The 22,442-nt window shown below is 37.0% G+C and overlaps 1 protein-coding gene across 4 annotated transcripts in view; it reads left to right on the forward strand.

Annotated features, from left to right (window-relative positions):
• Positions 1-9,783: 9,783 nt before the first annotated feature.
• Positions 9,784-22,442, forward strand: part of LOC149785736 (tektin-3-like) — a 40,457-nt gene continuing 27,798 nt past the window's right edge. For 2 of the 4 annotated variants that reach the window (XM_089979619.1, XM_089979622.1), the window contains exon 1: positions 9,986-10,139. The gene's annotated coding sequence lies outside the window, so the exon portion shown is untranslated. Of the gene's footprint in view, positions 9,920-9,984; positions 10,140-22,442 lie in introns of those variants that run through there. The other 2 variants (XM_089979620.1, XM_089979621.1) reach the window with 2 other exon arrangements.

The following is a 22,442-nucleotide window of genomic DNA, read 5'->3' on the forward strand; positions in this document are numbered from 1 at the left end:
AAGATCACAGGAACCACGAGGGGGGAACGGTGCGTGTTCTAAATCCGTCCGAACGTGGACAGGCTGCGAGAAGGCCATTGTCCGTTAAGTTTGATTGGATCGGGTCAAAACGACATCCAATACGAATTGTGATAACAATTTCGATCCGAATTATAACTTCTAACTAGCAAGCGAAAATTTAGTCTCGCCTAGGAAGATTGCTGAGTAATATAACGTTACTCCGAGGAAGTAACTCGTAATTTGGCGGTAAAACTTAGAGAGGAGATTCTAATGAAGACAAAGCTTCGTAAAGGAAGATTTTTTGGGGATAGAACCTCCGGTTCATTTAAGTCCCGAGTCTCTAAGAGGGGTGACGGAAGTAAGACTAGCAGAGCAATCGGAACCGACAAGTCTAGTCAGTGGAGAGAGTCGAGAAGGAGGAGGAAAAGGAGTCGAGGAGGAGAAAGTGGAGGAGGAGTATAGAGAAGTCGAGGAGGATTAGGAATTTGGAGAAAATTGGGAGGAGGAGGAGATAGAATTGGAGGAATAGGAGAGAAGAATATACAGATGACTAGAATACAAGGACGGGAAGAAAGCTATCTCACACTACTAATCAAATGATGCAATAGGATATCACAGGGTCGAGCGGAAGGAGAGTACTTAAGAAATTTGAAGCACTTGACTACTGAATTATTATTAAATTGTTATTCGTTGAATTTCACTTTTTTGTATAGTCAATCATTTAACCGTTCGCATTGCACACTGTGGGCTCGGAGCTTTACATCTATCTTTCACTAATTTAACTTCCAACCAAAGTCGAGCCTGGGTGGGACATCTATAATAATTTAAATAGAATATTGGGAGCATAACACACCTACCACCGTGGCAGCATAACAACCCGTCACTCCACAATGACCAAGAAGTCTGACACGCCATTTTTTGATGTTGTATGGTACGCATTGCTTCCTGTCATGCATAATACCTGGTTCAAATCCCACAACATGTATATACTTGTCTTCATATATTTTTAATGTGCTTTTTTTTACTTTGAATTATGAAAGAGAATTATGTTACTACTGATATTTTGTGTGAATATGTATACAACACAGCTAAAAATAGCTGGTGAACAGACATTATCGCTGAGGATACCGTAAGAAATATGCTACTTCAATCTTTACATATTGCAAGGTAATAGGTTCGAACGTAAAAGTAAACAAAAATGACTTGTTCCAAGTGAATAACGGATATGTTTCATCCACAGGGTGAATAACTGGGGTATTTTCACACACTTTATTAAAAATGTATTATTCACTCGATACAAATAAATATGCTCTGTATATTAAAGTTGACTGACAGGTGGGTGGAATCTGTACCCCATCACGCCCCCTCCCTGCCTGTCACAAGGTGCCGTTAGTAACAGATTTTATAACCCATTATATGATATGATAGTGATCTTTTGGATTATATCACCCTTAAATTACACTGGTCAACAGTGAAATCATTACTGACTTGAAAAGGCCCTAATCTGTAGTATTTTGGTGTGCCGAACACGAATATAACCGTGAAAAATTTGTATTGGCTCTCGTTTTGAAGATATTCATATACCTCATTTTCTATGTTTCACTGTGTAAATTTCTCCAGTAGGACTGCAGCAACATCCGGAATAATGATGTAACATTGCATAATACCATCATGCTCACATCATCCACAGTTGATTGCATCATTTTCTGATGCAATACAATACTAATGCCATGCGGCTGCTGAAGTAAGTTGACGTCAGCAGTGTACTATACATGTGTAGGCCTATTATACTAATGCCAGGCGGCTGCTGAAGCTGACGTAAGCAGTGTACTATATAAAGCCCAATCAGATAGGTTCAGCATTTAAAATATTTTAGACGTTGTGCGAGACAGTTCAAGCTACTGTTACATAAAACTTATTATTTTATCCATTTACGTACAATAAAGAACAGTAATGCCTCGAAAGTGTGTTAATACCGCGGACAATTTTTGCTATATTTGTGGGGAAGTGACATTTGCCAACCAGAAGAAAAGTATCAATTCTCAAGTGAAGAAGGCATATCATCTTTACTTCGGATGCAAGGTTGGTGACCAAGACAAGCCTTGGGCTCCGCATATATGCTGTGCTACATGTACAACACAGCTTTCACAGTGGTTGAATTGCAAAAGGTCATCAATGCCGTTTGCAGTCCCAATGGTGTGGAGAGAGCCAAGCAACCACCTAAATGACTGTTACTTCTGCTTGGTTCCTCCTCTTTCCGGCGGAATAACGAAGCGAAAGAAGTCGAGAATAGTCTACCCAAACATTCCGTCTGCATTGAGACCAGTTCCACATGGTGAGGGACTTCCTATTCCAGAACCTCCAGCAGAATATTCTCTTGATTCATCTGACGAAGACAAAGGTGAGTCGACCTGTTCTTCTCCTGGTCCATCAGCATGCAGTGATCCAGATTTTCACTGTGGTGCATCATCAACCCCACACAGAATAACACAGGAAGAACTAAATGACCTGATTCGTGATTTGGACTTATCAAAGAACAAGGCAGAATTGCTAGGATCAAGACTCCAACAATGGAATCTTCTAGAAGAAGATGTCACAATTACTGCATATCGAAAGCGCCACCAGCAATTGGAGCCTTTCTTCAGAAAGGAAAGTAATCTGATATTCTGTTCCGATATTGAGGGCCTCATGAATGCTTTAAAAATCACTCATGACCCACAAGAATGGAGACTATTTGTGGACTCTTCGAAACTGAGTCTCAAGGCTGTGCTTTTGCACAATGGAAACATTCTTCCATCTATTCCAGTAGCGTATGCTGTCCACATGAAAGAGACATACGATAACTTAAGGCAGCTACTGAATTCCATTGAGTATAACAAGTACAGCTGGCACCTCTGTGGTGATTTGAAGGTAGTTGCCCTTTTAATGGGACTGCAGCAAGGATATACAAAATACATGTGTTTCTTATGCGAGTGGGATAGCCAAGCAAGGGAAATGCACTACATGAGGAAGGAATGGACTCACAGGCAGAATGTAGCCATTGGAGAGAAGAATATCCAACACCCAGCTCTGGTTGAGGCTCAGAAAATCTTGCTACCACCCCTTCACATCAAACTAGGTTTGATGAAGAACTTCGTGAAAGCCATTGACCGGACTTTGCCAGCATTCCGATACCTGCATGAAAAATTCCCTCGACTCAGCGAAGCAAAGATTAAAGAGGGAGTTTTTGTGGGTCCTCAGATTCGAGAGCTTTTCAAAGATGACCGGTTCAACAACTTGCTGGAAGGTGACGCGAAACAAGCATGGAATGCTTTTCGCCTAGTTTCTACAAACTTCCTCGGAAATGTTAGGGCAGAAAACTATAAGGAACTAGTAGAAGACATGTTGATGAAGTATAAGAAACTTGGCTGCAATATGTCTCTAAAGATTCACTTCCTTCATTCCCATTTGGATTTCTTTCCTAGCAACTGTGGTATTGTTAGTGATGAACACGGCGAACGTTTTCATCAAGATATCGCAACAATGGAACAAAGATACCAGGGAAAATGGTCCACTACAATGCTGGCTGACTACTGCTGGACACTCCTCAGAGATGCTCCCGAACAGCTGTACAAGAGACAGGCGAAGAAATCTAAGATGTAGTCAATGACTTGATTTTTTATAGGTAGGCTATTACAGTTGACCTTTTACTATTGGAATGCATTTCGTTATGTAAACATTAATTTCTTGCAGATTACAAAAAAACTAGAGCCAATTTTGCAATTTGACTGTCATATTCGTGTTCAGCACATAAAAATTGATAAGAATTGACTAATTTTATTTCAGTAACATGACTTTTGTAAAAATTTGTTGTCCAGTGTTATTTTAAGTGTAGCAGTTATATGTTCCTGGCATGAATAGAACACGCACGAGTGGAAATTACCATGGCATGTGAAAAGCGAGTAGGTCTACCCCATCTTGATATACGATGTAGCATGTCGCCTTATCGTTTTCTACGCCGTTCTTAGTAATGAAAAGCATCTGCAAATGATAAACTGTACGTGTTGGATACCAACCCCATCTTTTAGATGTATGCTGTTTGTTTTTCCCATAGAGAATACCAGAAATATAAAGAAGTTATTTGATATTCCCAACGACACACTGAGGCAGCCTACGCGGGGTTTTCTGGTCGGGTATCGAACGCGCAACCCTTTGAGTAAGCGTCTAGTGCTCTAACTATTCAATTACCACGGCTCCACTACTAAAATAAGGAATATAAATGCTCGGAAGTAGACCACCCCACCCCCACTGCCTATACATAATTTGACTGGCAGAAAAACGACTGGAGAACTGTCTATCGCTCCCTTGCTTTGATTCTGAGCTTTATAAATCATAAAGGTATGATTAAAACTTTAAAAAACTCAGTCTGAATCAAATCAGATCGCCACTGTCCTGCATAAAGGGTCTTTACGTAGGACACTGGAAACATGATTTCAATTAAATTGTTCAAACTTTGCATAAAAATTAAATTTCACAAATGTATGAAATAAAATATAGATCACTTCTACCTTGTACATTAGTCGTGTTTAATATGCATTTTTTGTTTGTTTGTTTGTTTATTTTTTAATTTATTTTAATGATCCCCAAAATAACAACTTTCTTACATTTATGGAATAGTCGGAGAAAAGCCTTCAATGTATTTTTAGAACAAAGTCTTCAAAGACATTCAAACTACAAGAACTTTATTGTGATCTAGAGTATTTGCGTATCAATTCAGTCCGCATTTCAAAGCTGAATCACAGCAAGGTGGCATATATAATAATCTAATATTGTGGAAGATTGAGGCATGTAGGTGAAGTAGTTTTGGTGTCTCGAGGCAAATTCAATCTCTTTCATGATTTATAACAAAATGTATGCTAGACGAATATGCGGCTGTCTTTTGTGGTCTGGATCTGGTCCGAGTCGCTCAATTTTACACTTCACAAGTGTGAACCTATTCCTGACACATGATTTCTACCAGTCACTTGAGGGAAAGTTGATTTAGAGCTGAAAGTGCACCGGAGTGAACTGTGTATGTGGTAATTATGTGCAGCTGTAAATTTACATCTGCACATGGGGTAATTAATAGTTGTTAGGCACGCACTTTGGTATTTTGAATATGCCTTGGTAAACAAAACAAAAAAGCTAGGTGCAAAACACAAGAGAAAAACAAATGGCCATCACTACTTTTCAGGTCTTTACAACTATCAGATAAAACGACAATTGATTTCATGAAGAAGAAAAGAAAATTCGTGTTCCGACCATAAGGTACCCGGAAATGGAGTGGGTGGAATATATGCCATTACAAGTTGTGCATATTTGTATCCATCTTACCTCAATTCTGTATTTTTCAGTAGTTTAGAAGGAATGATGATGCATTATGCATGCACGCACGAACATAGGCTTGTATGTAATGATAGACACAATACAAATACTCTCTCTCTCTCTCATACATTTCGCAATAGTCTATTCCTCCATGAAGGCCTAAACGCATTCATATGCAAATTAAAAATTAAATTTAATATAAAATATGAGCTAAACAAGAACATTAATTTAAAAGCGTCTTATGTGCCAATTAAATCGGCACATGAATGAATGAACTTATCAGCTCATGTAGTTCCTTATACAAAATCCGTTTAATTTTTATGAATTAGTGATCAAACATTAATCATGTACAGTGAATAGATACTGATAAGCAATTTAAATTAATGAAAAGAAGTACCCCAGGAGTGACCACTAGAATTAATCTATAATTCTCAATCTTCTATTGATTATTTGATTCGTCCGAGTTTCCTCGACCCTTGCCACCCCATTTTTGATATTTGGACATTTTATGTTGGGGTGTAGGGCCAGAGTCCATTCCCTATCGAAAAGTTGGAATTCGCCGACACCATTTGTTACCGGCATGGAGTAGCTGCTTACTAGCCGGCCCAGGAAACTTGAACGACATTTCATCGAGATATCCCTGCATAAAATCGATAGGAATATGATTTATTTTCTGAAATTGCGATCATAGCTTTCGTTATGTCTTCAGTCAGACAGACGAGACGAAAGTGCGTCGTTGCTGAAATTTGACCCGGATCTGGCCACTTGCATACACCCCAATATAAATGTCCAACTATCAAAAATGGGGTGGCAAGGGTCAAAGGAAACTCGGACTATTATTTGATGTGTCATTCAAAAGAATTACGCGAATTGACTTACAAATGGTGAAATTTTAGTCCATGCGTTACACAAGTCCCGGGTTATCGAGTAGTTTAATGCACTCGCCTTTACGAATCACTGACATCTCACCTCAGTACGCGTGAGTTCGAGTCTCGAGCTCGGCCAGTTTGGGTATATGAGCTTGCCCGTAGCTTCCCGCGGGTCGGCGATTCTTCCCGAAGTTTTACATTGTTCTCCTTCAACAAGATACACTGGCCGCCATGTATGGTCTATATTGTGCTGAATAGATGGCGTCAAACCCACAAGGCATCATCGTCTATAAGCTACCCGCCCTTTGGCTAGCGTGGGGGATTCGCTACCGAATTATATCCAGATCAGACCGGATCAGCCTCCGTGGTGTGACCCTGTGCATGGCATTTGAATTTGTTGACGTGCCGCTTAACAACAAACAAAAGCGATCCGTAAGACAGCCCCAGAATATGACAAGAAGTCTTGGGCAAGAGTCTGTGAACTTTAGGTAAAGAAGGCTTACTATATTTTGGGCGCATGTAGTAGCAGTTATCTTTAAGAACAGGTCCAAGTGACCTTGACATCACTCACCTGGCTTAAATAATTTAACAGTTGGACACGAAATCCTATCAAAAATTTCTTCCATACCTTATACCAATATGTTGATTTCATCCTTCTTCAATAGCCGATAACTATTATTTCCAAAGATAAAGGTATAATTAATTAACACGGTCTCTTCCTCATAAATTGCACTCATGAAAGAACTCGTTTGCGTAAACCTATTTCGAAAGATTTTCTAGGAATTTGACGGAAAATATACTTTATAGATCTACAAAGATAACAAGCTCAGACAGTTTTATGCAAGATCATCTAATTAATATGCACAGAGCTAACTTATATGTGATATATGCTTATTTACCATGCTGAATCAAAATTCTGATTAAATTCGGTTTCCAGAGATCACATACTTGGTATATAATGCTGGGCCCATTATACGATTTGAGATCGGTGAAATTTTGAAGTTTGCGATATGATACAATAGTTACGATAAGATCCACTGCCAAGAGACTGAACAGCTATGTTTTCCAACCATCTTTCATGATTTATATTGTATGAAGACGGCACAAATTTGTATTTATTTCCTTTTTGGCAGCTAAATAAACCGTCCGTTCGAATTATGCTATTTAAACGAGCCACGTCAGTTTAATTGGTTGAACGTTGGACGCGTATTATCAGAGACGCAGTTCGATATATGCCCGGGCTGGCCCTGATCGGCTGCCTCGAAATGTCCTGGTGGAAGGAACAAAGCTCCCATCTGCTTGGCAATAAATAGCTGATAGTACCGTTTAAACCAACACACACACACACACACACACACACACACACACACACACAAAGGAAAAAAGACAAACTAAGCTAGCCGAATTGTATTCTCGCATATCCCGCTCAGCTTGGACACTTTTGCAACTTAAGCAATAACTGTCGACCTAATATCTATGCGTATCACGGACGTGCTAAGAAGTGTTTGGAGAACTTTGCAACATAGTTTCTTTAGTGTGCCATGCTTCTACCGGACTGGAAACTTCCAGATCTCAGTGATCTGGAATTCTACATCTTCTCTAGCTAAGGTTCCGATATGATTACCTATCTTCACCTTGGCGTATCGAGCATATATTTATGTGCTTCGGGTCTGTGAATTTCACTGGATGCGGCGGCAAGCCATTGCATCCAATTAAAATTACGTTGCTCAAATTTTAGCACTGTTCCTACATGATCGAGACAAGGGGAGTACACAACTTGAATGGATTGATAAAAAAAAAGCAATTTTACAGTGCCGGTCTTTGTTTGCACAATTACCTTTCACTCAAATACACCGGTAATGGTTTCCTTCTGATATATAGTCATACTTTCGATGTTAAACTAACAAAGTATCCTTTATAAGTCAATTTCCTTCACCATTTTCAGCCGATCTACAATGCGCCGCGCTATTGGTTAGTTGGCATCATATACTAAGGGAAGCAACTCGTGAAATCCAATAGATGTCGCTAGGACAAAGCATCAATATATCTGTTCGATCCACCAAGGTGTAGACAGGGTTATCATATCGTTAAAGTGTCCTCGGCTACAGTTATACTTTCAGAGTCTGAACTATTATTAAGCGGACGACAATGGACATAATGTAGAATCTCCTTATTCTAAGCTACTCACACGTTGTAAAAAAAAATGTTTTTCCATCTTTTTCTATAACTAAGATGGTCCTTATCGTCCAGACTGTCCTTGTCATCGTGTGGTTTCTGGTGATTTCGTATTTGTCAGTCTTTTTTATTTTTGCAAACGATCATTATTGTGATATCAACGACAGCAACGGCGACGATGATGATGATTGACGTACGATCTAAAGGTGTCGAGCATTCGTCGTTACAACGAGTTTTACTCAGTGTTCGAAGTGGTCTAGCTTATTTATTATAAACCGGAGCGTGTCATATACACTATATTTATACAAAACAAGGCTGCTCGGATCATTAGAGTACGAAGAAATGAGAGCACAACCCCCTACCCGCTCTGTAACCTTCAATGGCAACACGTTCGGTCCTAAATCAAACACAAAATCTGTTAACTATGCTACATTTCGTTGACTGGCTAGAGTCCAGTATACTTATCTGACATCACCCATCTGTATACTCCATCTGGAAACTTAGGTTTCTCTTCCAACACTTGCTTCTCGTTGTTCCCACTGCTAAAACGAAGTCGTAAGGAAAACATTATTTGGCTTACCATGGACCAGCTTCGTGGAACTAATTGTCCATGGATCTTAGACACAAGGACAATGTGTCCTCATTCAAGATTGCTCTTAAAATTTACCTATTTCGACAATAAGAACAGACTTAAAGAGTTAATAATGTTTACTTCCTTAATTATTGTCAGCATGTTTTTGTTTAATGGTGTTAGTTTTTGTAATCTTGTCGATGTTGCGCTTTTATGCGTTATCTAATATTGTAAAGCGCTAAACATTAGGCGCTGTACTAAGTCCACATTATTGTTATTATTATTATTATTATTATTTAACAGTACGTGAAATCTAGTTTTAAATATGACGTCATCTCATTATCGTTGAAGAAAATACTTCATCTCTGAAATACGAAATTGTTATTTTTCAGCTAGTTCGAAATTCTGGAAAGATGAACTATTTTAAGGATATTTAACTTAAAACCGAATCAAAATGAACACTAAAACATTTGCCACTTACAGTTACACGAAGAAAAAGATAAAACAAATTAGTTTGTAATCTTGCAATATAACTTACTATACGTCATGTCGCACTCTTTTACTGACACGTACATTGTGATAAGTAACTTTATTAAAAAGGTAAACCAAGGATATACATAAAATTTAATTTATTGAGCATTTGTAATTCTAAGCAATTTTAACAGTTCGTTTTCTGTACGAATTGCTTTTCAATTACCATACAAACGCATTAATTTCATTCATTATCAGTTTTGTAAAGGTATTAAGACATATTCTTTACAGAAAGAAAATTCCCCATTTAAACAGGTACAGAGATATAAATGAGAGCATTTCAACAGCCGTACAATATTAGGTAGCACACGCCCCGTTGCTTCGATAATAGGCGACGAGGTCACGGGATTGTGACGAACAATAAGGGTAACTATAGTCAACGTAGATGTGTCGCACAGTGGTCCGCAGTAAATGACAGTTATACTCCAAGGTAAATTATTTTAATTTGTCAAAATGTTGAAACTTTTACCTCTTTGATGAATTTATACTTTGTTAGATTTTTGTTCTAAAACCTGTAATAAAAAGGACATCAGGTTAAATTTATAAACGTTGGATCAAAGGAGTAACGGTGTCTATGGATTTTTCCCTAGTAACGAGACGCCATGTCTGTAGTAACCAGCTATCTATAGTTGGTCCAGCTCGACAAGTCTGTAAGTATATTTTTGTCGTTATTTTAAGGAATTTAATCGGATAAATGAAACTGAGAACGCCAGTTTTACCTTTCAAAACAGTTTTAGATATCAATTGTCAGTTTATTGAGACTAATTGTATTTTATTTTCACAGTGTCAGTTTAAAGGTCTCGTATCACAGGATAGTGTATGAAAGAGTGTGCTAATGTTACAATCCACTGTACACTTAGTATCCATTTATTGTATGTGTTAAATCAAAGTGTAAATCAATGTAAAACTGTGTATTGAAATATAAATCCATTGGATTGGATGACATTTCACCTATAAGCTCCTTTTTTGGTAATTCACCTTTTGTATCGGATTGTTTTACACACACACACACACACACACACACACAGAGTCTCTCTCTCTCTCTCTCTCTCTCTCTCTCTCTCTCTCTCTCTCTCTCTCTCTCTCTCAGATCCAACTATCTTCTTATTTTCTACTATGCCCAAACCATCAGACAAGATCTCACATATATGGCACATATAATAAAGACAATATAATCCCACCAATCCTGATATCAGCAATTTTAAAGTAGTTTATATTGACAAAGAGGACATTCCTGGAACCGAATCCTTGTACTATTCGTAAGTAAGTGTCTGGGTAGGTGGGTTGCTGGGTATGGGTCGAGAGCCCGAGGTTCACCCACGATCCTAGAGGCAGTCACGAAGTGTTTTGTATCAGTAGCGAACCCAGATGTAGTAGGAGTGATGGTTCTTTACTTTCACAGCCTATTCATCCCACACACAAAAAACAAAACCTGCGCTTAGGTAGTGTGTGTGTGTGTGTGTGTGTGTGTGTGTGTGTGTGTGTGTGTGGGAGAGAGAGAGAGAGAGTTGGCCGCTTACACTAAAATGAATCATCCCCTTCTCAGACCAAAATCTTCTTCGAAAAAATATTCAGAGATCCGTGCGCAACTGTTTATGAACCTGGATAAGCCCTTACTTTCACCTACCCCTTTTATCTGTCCACATCTACTGTTGCTTCTCTCATTTTAGGTTGACAGTTTTTCTTAGATTTACTTAGTATATTCACGGGTTAAAATATATTTATGGTAAGTGTATGGACGTTTTAAAAAAATATCGAAATCTATCAGAGATACAAGCTTAGGACTAGTGTATCTACGTTTTGCATCATTCAGCTATTAGTCATTTTGTATACACATTCTGTCAACCATTGAAGTATTTTATCTGCTCTTCAATTGAAAACATACCTCAGCATGTTTTCATCATTCAGTGCTCCAATTAATTATACACATATAATGTCATACATGTATAATAAAGCGAGACTGATTAAAGCGCCTATTCATTTCAGATTAGTTGATTGTGTTAGATGAACTAGAAAACTCAGGTTCAAAGATAATAAATTTGTAATTGAAAATCAGTGGAAATCTTACGTTAAAAAGGATCTCCATATTATCGAATACATAATGAAGTTTAGCAGTGAAAATAAATTACAGTTAATGAAACTAATTTGCGGCTTTCAACCTTCTTTTATTGTTGATACAATGCCAGAAACTGATGATGGACTTAACTGCATTGTTTGTTTTTTTTTTTTTGTATTTCTGGTTAGGTGAATCTCTCTCTCTCTCTCTCTCTCTCTCGTTTGGGTTATAAATCTAAACTTAGTCCTGGTGCTCAAGAAATTTAGAACTTCTTACTTCCATTATCACAATAGCAATAAGGATCGACGACGAAGAAGACGATGAGTCTGATGATCATTTCCAGTTGATAATTTCTTCATACTTGCAAATTTATCTCATTCCACATTATACAGTGTATATCACAAACTGTGTCAATACACCTATCACAGTGGTGTTTGATTACAACGATTTGTAAAACCAGCATCTCTTTTTTTTTAAAATGAGGAGTTTTGTTTTTTTTTCTCAATCGAGCAACAAACACACAGCTTTTGAACGGAACTCTTTCTAATATGCGATAAATAAGATATAGTATTAACATAACAAAGCACAATATGTTAAATAGTATCCACAGACAGACGAACATCCAAAAACATTCTACTAAACATGAATACTGGAAACCAACTGTTTTTGTGTTGTAGTTAGGTAATTATTTTTGCCGCGATAAAGGTATAGATTAGGTCTTATCTATCACTATTATGGCATGAAAGGAGAAAGTTTACTAATTCTGCGCTGTTCAGATTGTTCGTGTACACCTGCATTAAGTAAATATCTAAAGAATGATCCATGCAAAAGTGTTTAACACTCTGAGTGCCCAGGAGTGTGTTCAATATTTATTGGGTGGGGGGTGGGGGTAATTTGGAGGCAGGGTAAATATTTTGTATACTTAACATGCAATGCAGATTTTATTTGGAACTGAGGTAGGGAACAATTCGGCATCTCATGAAATTGCGCGCACTTCTATTTAACGTCGAGGTGGAAGCGGATGAATTCTCATGCAACCGTACTGGCAAATACTCCCACCACCTCCACCCCACCTTTTAAAACTGCCTAATTATTTAAGTCATCTAGACCGTGGCTTGATCATCGGCACATTGGCACCAAATGGGGCTTTTACCACAGTTCAAATACTGTACAGCGTATTTTAAATTTGAGACATTGACTTTAGATGGGTTCTTCTAATGCTGACAATAGTACCTTAATTTTATCCTAGATACAAATGTATGCAATACATTTTCATTACCCAGAAGTCAACTGTTATTAGATGGATTCCATCATGGCAATATTTGGCCTGTTTATTATTCATCGACCAAAATTCATGACTCGTACATTAATTTAATTGGAAATGATGTCAGCATTTCAAGGTATAAATCTTCAGGTATGTTAATACCATTTTGAAAAATGTATCTTTTTAAATTTTTAATGGCGATTTTACTTGTTGATTAGTAACATGTGCAAAAATAGAACAGACTTATGTTCATTATTATTATTATTATTATTATTATTATTATTATTATTATTTAATATGTCGGAATGTGTTTCTGAATCCTGAGACAGATTAATACTTGAATTTACTTTAGATAGCAGAGATTTAATTTTTCAAATATTATTTAATAAAAATAATATTATACAATTTATTTTGCTCCTTCCTTTAGTTATGTGGGTGAGTGTGTGTATCAAAATTTCACTGTACGACTGTTCGAGTCAATGTGGATTAATTGTAGCCATTGCGGACTCTGGATCTGAGGGACGTGGGTCTGGAATCCTGCACTGGCCGATGCTATCATGCCTTTCTGCAAGAAGCATAAAATTGATACTTGCATATGCACTTGACTGGGGTGCTAATCAGAGTGACTAATGCACCCTTATTTCCTTTAGTGGAAATCCGAACATGCTGCAACTGCAGCCTTAAGTGCTACCAAGTAAAATCTGGAATGCGTTAACCATCCTTCTCAGTTATATACCACTCCAGAACGCAAACTTTGTACCCCACCACCAGCTGTGTGAGTTATCTGGGTGGTACATAGGGACGGCGAATTCAGTTACCAATGAATAGTGATTTTTATTTATTACATTGCATCGAGAGAAAAAAATATTATAAAACCACTCCAAAAACGCACGATTTGTACACCGCCACCAACTGAGTCATTTCAGTGGCACCTGGGGACGGCGAATTCAGTTAATCTATGAAAAGTGATTTTGTTTGTTGATTTTTGTCTATGCCTGCTCTTGTAGGTACCGGTCTGTATAATCTTTGTATTTACACATATTTACATGTGCTCAATTTTCACCTATGTAAATATTTTATGAGCTTTGGGGCTGAATGAGAGATCCATGTGTTTTAAGAAACCCAAATCAAGACGGTGAAGTACTGCGAATTATAAAGACTTTAAAGAACTTAGTGGACTTATCTGACAAACAAAATGGCCACCATTCAATTGTGATGGCTGTCCGTATTCACGAGAAATTATAATTGTAGAGTTTTATATTGAAATTCCAGATTTAAATATGTGACATTAAAAGTTTTATATACTGGATTTAATAATTTAATAAGTGACGCTTCTCAAAGTAAATAATAATTTATATTCTTGTCATTTTATCTCATTGTAAGATCCCCACCCCCGAAAATTGTTATATGTTACTTGATTTAACAATGTGCAGTTGAACAGGAAATTGAAAGACTATATTATAAGTATGTCTTTCTGCATCATGATTTTATAAACAATACAAATTAGTTGCTTTCTGTTAAAAACATTTGTTTACACTCGAAAGTTTTTAGTGTCTCCCGTCATTCACATGGCCACTGCATTTTTTGCAGGAGTGTCTCTTTTCCATTTAAAAAAAAGGGCATAAAGTTATCGTGTTACTTCTAAATTTAATTACCCTATACATGGGAACAAATGGAGCGTAAAATATGGAGACTTGTATTTATTCTGTATTTGTCTTTTTTTTTTGTAAGGAATAAGAAATAAGACCAGGATTTCTTAGTGAAACCTGTTCCGTGTATACTCGTGGTTTACAGACACAACTCAGGTTACCTTCTTGTGTTAGAAAAGCTTATTTCATAATTATGAATGTATGTAAGGTCTGAATAAATCCTTAAAAAATGTCAAAGTCATTGTATATCCCACGGTTGTCTCCATAGAATACCTATGAGTACTTCGTTTATCGGACAAGCGTTGTGACATTTGGTACGAAAAGGGTGACAGGTTTTAAATTGAAAACCTGGATAATTCCGTAGTCAAGAAACCCATTGTATGCATCGCTAAATGAGCACTTTCTCATACAGCAAAAGTCCATTACAGAATTTAGCTAAAATGCATACGAAATCTGCATTGTTGGTACATTTAATAATTCCTTGAACCCAGATTTTGTACTCAACGTTTAATTTGTTAAATATTTTACGTGTGAATAGATTTCATAAATCTGAATTCATGAATAGATCCGAAGATATGTATGTGTACGGGCGCACGAATGTATGTAATTTAGTATGACACAATTACAAACATACAGGCGGTGGCCAGATTATACATGACCAAGAGATAAAATCAATGGGTATATTGTGGTTGAAACACAGTCTTGTTTGTCAATCTTGGAAACATTTAATTACGCCTCCGCCCCCCCCCCCCCCTTTCCGTACTTGATTTCCAAGGGTTAAGGGTTCTATACTCACCCTTATCAGTCCGTGACGCTTTCATCAGTGTGTATTCGGGAAAGGCACTTAGTTCCCTTTTCATCGACATGATATAGCCAAATACCACACGCTGAAAGAAATGTTAAATAAGACAACAACCAAATGTCACATTAATCTTACCGGAGACTGACAAATTCAGCCCTTTTACATAAATCTTACTACTCGAGACTGACAAATGCAGTCCTTTAACTGGTGCGAACCTTTTTCTGCTAAGATTTGGAGTTGAATAAAGTTTTGTTGAGTAAAGTTTTATAATGATGGGTCTGGTAAGGAACAGAGCGTGAAAGTCTCCATAGATAGAACAGCTGTTCATAAAACAAACAAAATAAAATTCTTCCTCTGATGTCAGTTATGTATTTAAACTCCATATGAAGGAAAGCACTCCACACAGGACAAATACTTGAGTGCCCGTTCTACAGAAGTTTCCAATTTTCAGATATTCTCGCCAAGCTCTGTGCACCTATGAAGCGGTTAAGCCTAGTGATACTCAGTGCAGGCACGGAATCAATAGGTCATGAGTTATGTGCCAAGATTACCAATAATTCTCACACTTGAGTTATAATGCTAATGTCTGATTGATTGTTTGAGGTTTGGTTAGCCAATCAGACGACAGAATTTCGAAATGAACCCAGGACCTCTTAAACCTGATTGCTCCAGTCGACCTAGCTATGAATAAATACTAAAATCTAATTCGGTTAACCTGCGATGGACTGGCACCCTATCCCGACCGAGTCGTGTACTCACAGCCCCTTCACGCCTTAGAAACCAGAAGACAGAAGAAGAAGAAGAAAACGAAGTAACGATTTTACAATATTAGGGCAGCGACGTTTTTCAAATTTAGCTTGTACGTATACTGTTGCCAGATTGTATATTTGTCAAATTAATGACTGTTTTCATACGAAAATGAACAAGATTTTTATTTTCGTTAACGCATTTCTTGCGCGGATTGATACGGTGAGAAGTTTGGGAGTGTGTGTCCTGAAGAAACATGACAGAGTCGTCATATCCGACACACTTCAGAGCGTAACATCTTTTAAAGAAAAGATTTGAATGATTCTGACTTTGCTTGTAATACAAATATAAAAAAAATAAAAAAATATATTTATTTCTGCATTTAACAGTAATATTTTGTTTTTGTCCTTAACAAGTTTGCAGTCAAGATAAGTCACATATGCTACACATAAATTTCGACTGCTACTAAATTAGGTTTTCAATCAACATTAGTCAATGTCCGATTTCTCCATGTTTTCAAACAGGATTATGTTTGTGATGAGAGTTAAAATCGATACTTATTTCCGAAAAATGTGAACTTTTTGTCTTAGATGTAAGAGGTGTCCCGTACATACACAGACTATCGAATATTAACAAGCACTGCGTGTTCAGTCACTGCGAGTAGTGATCAACGTGGTATCGCCGCTCTGGCACTATAATTTTTCTCATATCTTTTAAAATGTCATTAATAAATAGAAATTATATAGACATTGATTTAAAGTGACCTATATCATTAAAGTTTAAAATTTAATGATACACTATACACTTATTTTTCTTTATGCAAACAAGATGGGCGAGGTTTAGACAAAATTTTAACAAGTTTTCTTTTCGTTTTGTGATTTGACCATGACCGTAATTGCAAGACGTGCCAGTCTTTACCGCATTTAATTTGACGTGCTGATAGTTCAACCATATTTGAATTGTGGCTAGGTCAGAACTTCAGACAACTACAAAGTTATTATCAACTCATGCTTACTTCACTCCCTTCTTGATAAGCTCTCTGTACACACGCCAACCATTACACCTGATATCTACATTTTTCAACGAGTGTGAAGTGTAATAAATACGTTATCATTGACGCTTTTACCCTACCCATATTTCATCCCAAACGTTTTAAATAATAAAATATTCTCAGTCGTAGTTCATATTTCCAAGCAATAGCAAACAATCAGATAAATATACTAATAAACAGCAAGAGATTTCGCATAAACGTGAATTTTCATCAACTTACGAGGGTCTTCTGATCCGATCGTATATTAAAAAATATGTCGCTGGAAAGTTAAACTCTTTTAATCTGTCCGTTTTTAAGATTTGGTACTTTGTTGGTATTTATCTGTGATTAGTATGTATCTATGATTTAAATGTATCTGTGATTAATATGTATCTGGGATTTGTATGTAACTGTGATTGGAATGTATCTGTGATTGAATTTGTGCATGTGAAGTTTGTTATTCTCCTTACAATGCTATTCCAGTACGAACATAATATATGTAACACTTATGAAATATTTCGTTATCGTTTCTTACTCTACGTTCACAATTCCAAACAAATATTTTAGTATTCATGCTTTATGGGAAATATACAGTTTGTAATTGCCAGATATTTTAGAACATAAAAAATGCCCGCCGTCAGTTATAATATAAAAATGGCCACCGTCAGTTATACATAAAATGGCTTTAAGAATCGTTTGGATCTAAATTACTTGCGTTATAATCGCATGGTCGCATCTCATTCATAATGAAAAATGTTCTAAACTTGCTTTGTTTCGGCATAGTAACAATGATCGTGGTTGTTAGGAAAACTCGGCGCATCTCTAAAATATTTAAACCAACATAAGAACATTCCTAAACTAACTATAATCCGAGGTGAAAATCGTTTTGTATGCTTGCCAATAAAATGAAATTCGTCCGGTGCGTTGAATAATACATTCCTAGCACATTTTTGTCCTGATATCATCATGGGAACTGTTGACTTACGAGTCTGACACTGGTCTAAGTAGTTTCAGTGTAAATGATGCAGTGGAAATGTTTAACAAACCGTCAAACGTTCGTTTACGCGTTTGAAAAAAGGTGTAAAATTGTAACATAATGTTATGTGTGATAGATTTATTATACTATGTATCGATGTTTCTGTTTGAAAGAGAGTTAGGGCCAAGTGAATTGATTTAACTTGGGGACAGTCGTTAGTATCTTGAAGGTTCGAGTTTTAATCTCTCACGAAATGTCCATTTAGTATTTAAAGCTAAAATTTATCAAAATGACACGATACTTTGATAAAAATAGAGAGATACTAAATCGATTTTACACGATACTAACACAGACTTTTGAGGCATTGGCATGAAAGTTATAGGCATTGGCACGAAAGTTATAGCCATTGGCATACAAGTTACAGGCATTGGCACTACATTTTAGATACTAACTTGATATATACTAAGGCTAGCTTTTTTATACTTTCTTTTTCTTTTCGTTGCTAATTTTGTCGCCGTATAGTGTGATTTTCAGAATCATTTGAATGAATATTCATTTTGCAAAACACTTGCTTCGTATCAGGGAAAAAGAGGTATGGTTCAAAACGTAGGTCAAAGTCGGAATTTTTTTATTTTCTCGTTCACGAATTAGGGGGCACCTGAGTGGCCGAGTGGTTGTAAAGCTCTCGCCTTTACCGATCACTGTCATCTTACTTCTGTCCGCGTGGATTGTGTCTCGTGATCGGCCAGTGTGGGTACGTGAGAAAGCTTGCCTGTAGCTTTCCATGGTCGATAGTTCTTACTCAGGTTTTCCGGGGTTCTTTTCCCACCAGTTATGCTGTATCCTGTGCTGAGAAATGGCGTTACACATAAAACAACAACAACAACATCAAAAAAAATTCTGATAAGCATACATAAAATGGTAGAAAACCTCACACTGGCAAAATATTACTCTTTACCAATGATTTCCTTTTCCTGATCCAGTTAAGGAGATCAACTGCGTTCGGATTTTCTTTTCAGTTACTGTTTACCTCTATGCCTTGCACACATTTCTGGTGATGTGTTATCATTATGCAACTTGTAATGACCTGCTACTAAAATTTCTCGTTGCACGGAAAACAAACGTTGCCAATGAATTTATCTCTCTCAACACAAAGAGACTTTGATAATGTTTACATTCAGTCTAAAAAGCAATAATCGGGCTTATCGCTTAATCCCTTCATGTCCTAGTACCTGCTTAGGATGAATGGAATATCGCAACCATTTATCTACTCTGGTTTTAATAATGGCCACAATATTTATTCTTGCTGTCAGGCTTGGCTGACGTTTAAACTGCCGAATTATAATAGTCTTTCCGACAAAGTTACGTCAAATCCAAAGATGAAAGCGCTAAACATAGCGCATACCAACATTAAGTAACGGTAATTCAAAATATGCAAATATGCATTTATTTTATAAAAATGTTGTATCAAAACACCAAATTCGAAAACAATGCCTCTGTTTCTTTCAGCTTGATCATGGACTCATCGGCTCATCTCGATTCCCCAAACAATGATTGAGTCTGCATTTAACCTAAGTCTAGAATCTAGCAATATCATTGGATGAAATTTATCTTATCCTTAAATTTTACCAATCTAAGTATCCTAAGTCTAGACGTAAAACTTCAGGTCAAGTTTGTACAACTGTGGCCCCTTGCACTGAAGGAAATCTGGGTGCAGCTGACAACACCGACCAGCTACCCTATGTAGCTGGCAACCGTCGCTCATAACAGTACCATATGTAGCTGGCAACCGTTTCTCATAACAGTGTCATATGTAGCTGGCAGCCGTTTCTCATAAAACAAAATCTTAATGTAAGAGGCAACCTTCGCCCATAACATTACCATATGTAGCTGGTCATCGTTGCTCATAACAGAACTCTGTGTAGCTGGCAACCGCAGCTCATAACGGGCGTGTGTGTGATTTAGATTTTTAACGTAGTTTTAACAATTTTTTGGTCATATCGCTACGATGTCGTAGTGTGGCTGTTTATAGTGATGTCTAACACTGGGGCATCAGACATATAGCATCATGTCCCACCCAGTCACATTATCCTGACACCAGGTCCACCGGTCCTAACACTAACCTCTTAATGCTGAGCGCCAAGCAAGGCAGCTATTAGTACCATTTTTATAAGTCTTTGGTATGAGTCGGTTGGGGATCGAACCGACGACCTCCAGTATCCGAGGCGGACGCTCTAACCATTTGGCCACCGGAGCGGTCGCTCGTAATGGTACCCGAAAAATCAAATTGAGGAGTTAAGAAAGGCAAAACGGGTGGCATAACAAATGAAAAACTGAATGTGGTGGACGGGTCGTATAACAACAACTGACAACTTATGGTAACCAAATTGTCTTTGAACCTATCACAGTTTTCGTAACAGATGGAAACATGTTAATTTACACATGACCTATGCGACTTCGGAGATTTCAGATTTTGCGAACAGTACGCGACGTAACGCATTACTTCAAGTAATAAGCGTGTAACCTGCTTAACTCGTAGTGACCCGAAACAAGGTCAGGCAGATCGACCGAGCAGATTAAGTTAAAATGTTTGGTCGTGGCAATACCGCGTATGTTCATTCAGATTCTGATAATATCTTAACAAGAATATAAGCTGTCTGTTATATCCAAAGCTCCATATCTCATTATCAGAGCATTGCGAAAACGGATAACTCAGGATTGTTGCGAATTGGGATAATTGTTTGTGTCCTTTGCGTTCCCTTGCCTATCCAAGGAGTTAATAAAAGAATCACCGATACCGTGCTTTGTTAGCTCTTCGAAACTTTAGTTCGTTCATTTATTCAGTCTTAGCATTAGCTCGAATTAAGTCCCGTAATAACTAACAGCGACACGTTCTTCACACTGCAGTGATACATTTTCACACTGTATTCTTTCTAAAAGTTGTTAAAATCCGAATTAGAAAATTTCTGAGGAAATTCAGGAATAGTTAAGGAATTTCAGAAGTCTTATTTGCTCTTTACTGTGACAGCGCTATGTAGGCTTATTTCAGTCTTATATCGATATTACTAAAATAGTCAGTGTTACATCTGTAATAATGTCACGTTTAACTGCCCATTCTAGTCATGATTTAGTATGTATGTATAATGTGTAGCGGAATTTTAACCTACTGTCGAGATGCAATCTCTCGGAGTATTTTTCTTTCCAGTCTGTTTTGGAATAGGATTTCATATTTTCTTTTCATCAATAATTTTTTTATTGTACTTTTATAAAACTATCATTTATCTAAAAGAACAACGCACAACGTGTCATCTAATATGTTATTTCATTGACAATACATGCATGTAGTGATTTATCAGCCGTTTGTTAATTATTTTTTTAAATATGTTTCCTTGCTATAATTTCAACACCTAGGTTACGATGAGTAATTGAATATGAAACCATAAATCCAAAAGAACAATTTATGGACCTCAGCATTGGTTGAAATCTGAGCCATGAATGATTTACAGTAAATGGTTCCGATGATATTTGAAACCAAAACTCCGAAATTTAACCGCATGCTAACTCTTTGTCGATTGTTCCTTGTGGACAGTATTGAAATAAGAAAAAAAGAAAGAAAAAAAGACATGGTGTTAGGTTTATTTTTCTTTCAGTGAGAGTAATAACATGTTGGTTAGTAGATTGCTAAAACTTCAGTGGTAAATGGTAACTTTTAAAATTTAGTAACAGACTATGGACACTGTTTCAAACTATATCATATACTGGTTGCAGCGATGCAGAATACGAAACGTTTCAACTTAAGTTCAGGACTAATCTAGCTAGAGTCAACAACAACAAAATAGCGGAAAGAGGCCAATGAACCATTCAAAGGTATATGTCCTAGAATCACGATCGGACGATGTTCTTTTTCGTTAATAATATCTCAACATTACTTCAAAATACTGTATTTAACCATTTCTTCCCTATAAATGATCATGATAAACTACAGAAGACCGACGATGTTCGTTCGTTCATAAAACCATTAGGACAGAAATTAAAGTGATACGGATTAAGTTTGAAACTGTCTGGTTTCATAAACCGATCCCCGGTATCAAAAGAGGCAGAAATTACATATGCAAATACAGTCGATATCATAGTAAAGAATACAGCATATAATATATGCCTGATTTCAAGAACACGTTTTGGTAAAGTTTAATACCAAAATCAACAACCAATACAGAAACAAATCCAACAAATTTACATTGACTTTTTTATTACATCGTGCACACAAACATTGCTTTGCAACTGAACAGTGACTTTGTAATAATAGGCTGTGAAAATACTAAAAGTTCATCCCTGGTACAAAAGCCCCCAAATCCCTCTTTTCCGCTACAACAGAAGTTCTTGTGAAAATCCTTCCAACCATTTCTTCCATGACCAATTGTATTTATGG

Source organism: Sinohyriopsis cumingii, chromosome 13, assembly GCF_028554795.1.
Source record: "Sinohyriopsis cumingii isolate HCF-2022 chromosome 13, ASM2855479v2, whole genome shotgun sequence".
NCBI lineage: Eukaryota > Metazoa > Mollusca > Bivalvia > Unionida > Unionidae > Sinohyriopsis > Sinohyriopsis cumingii.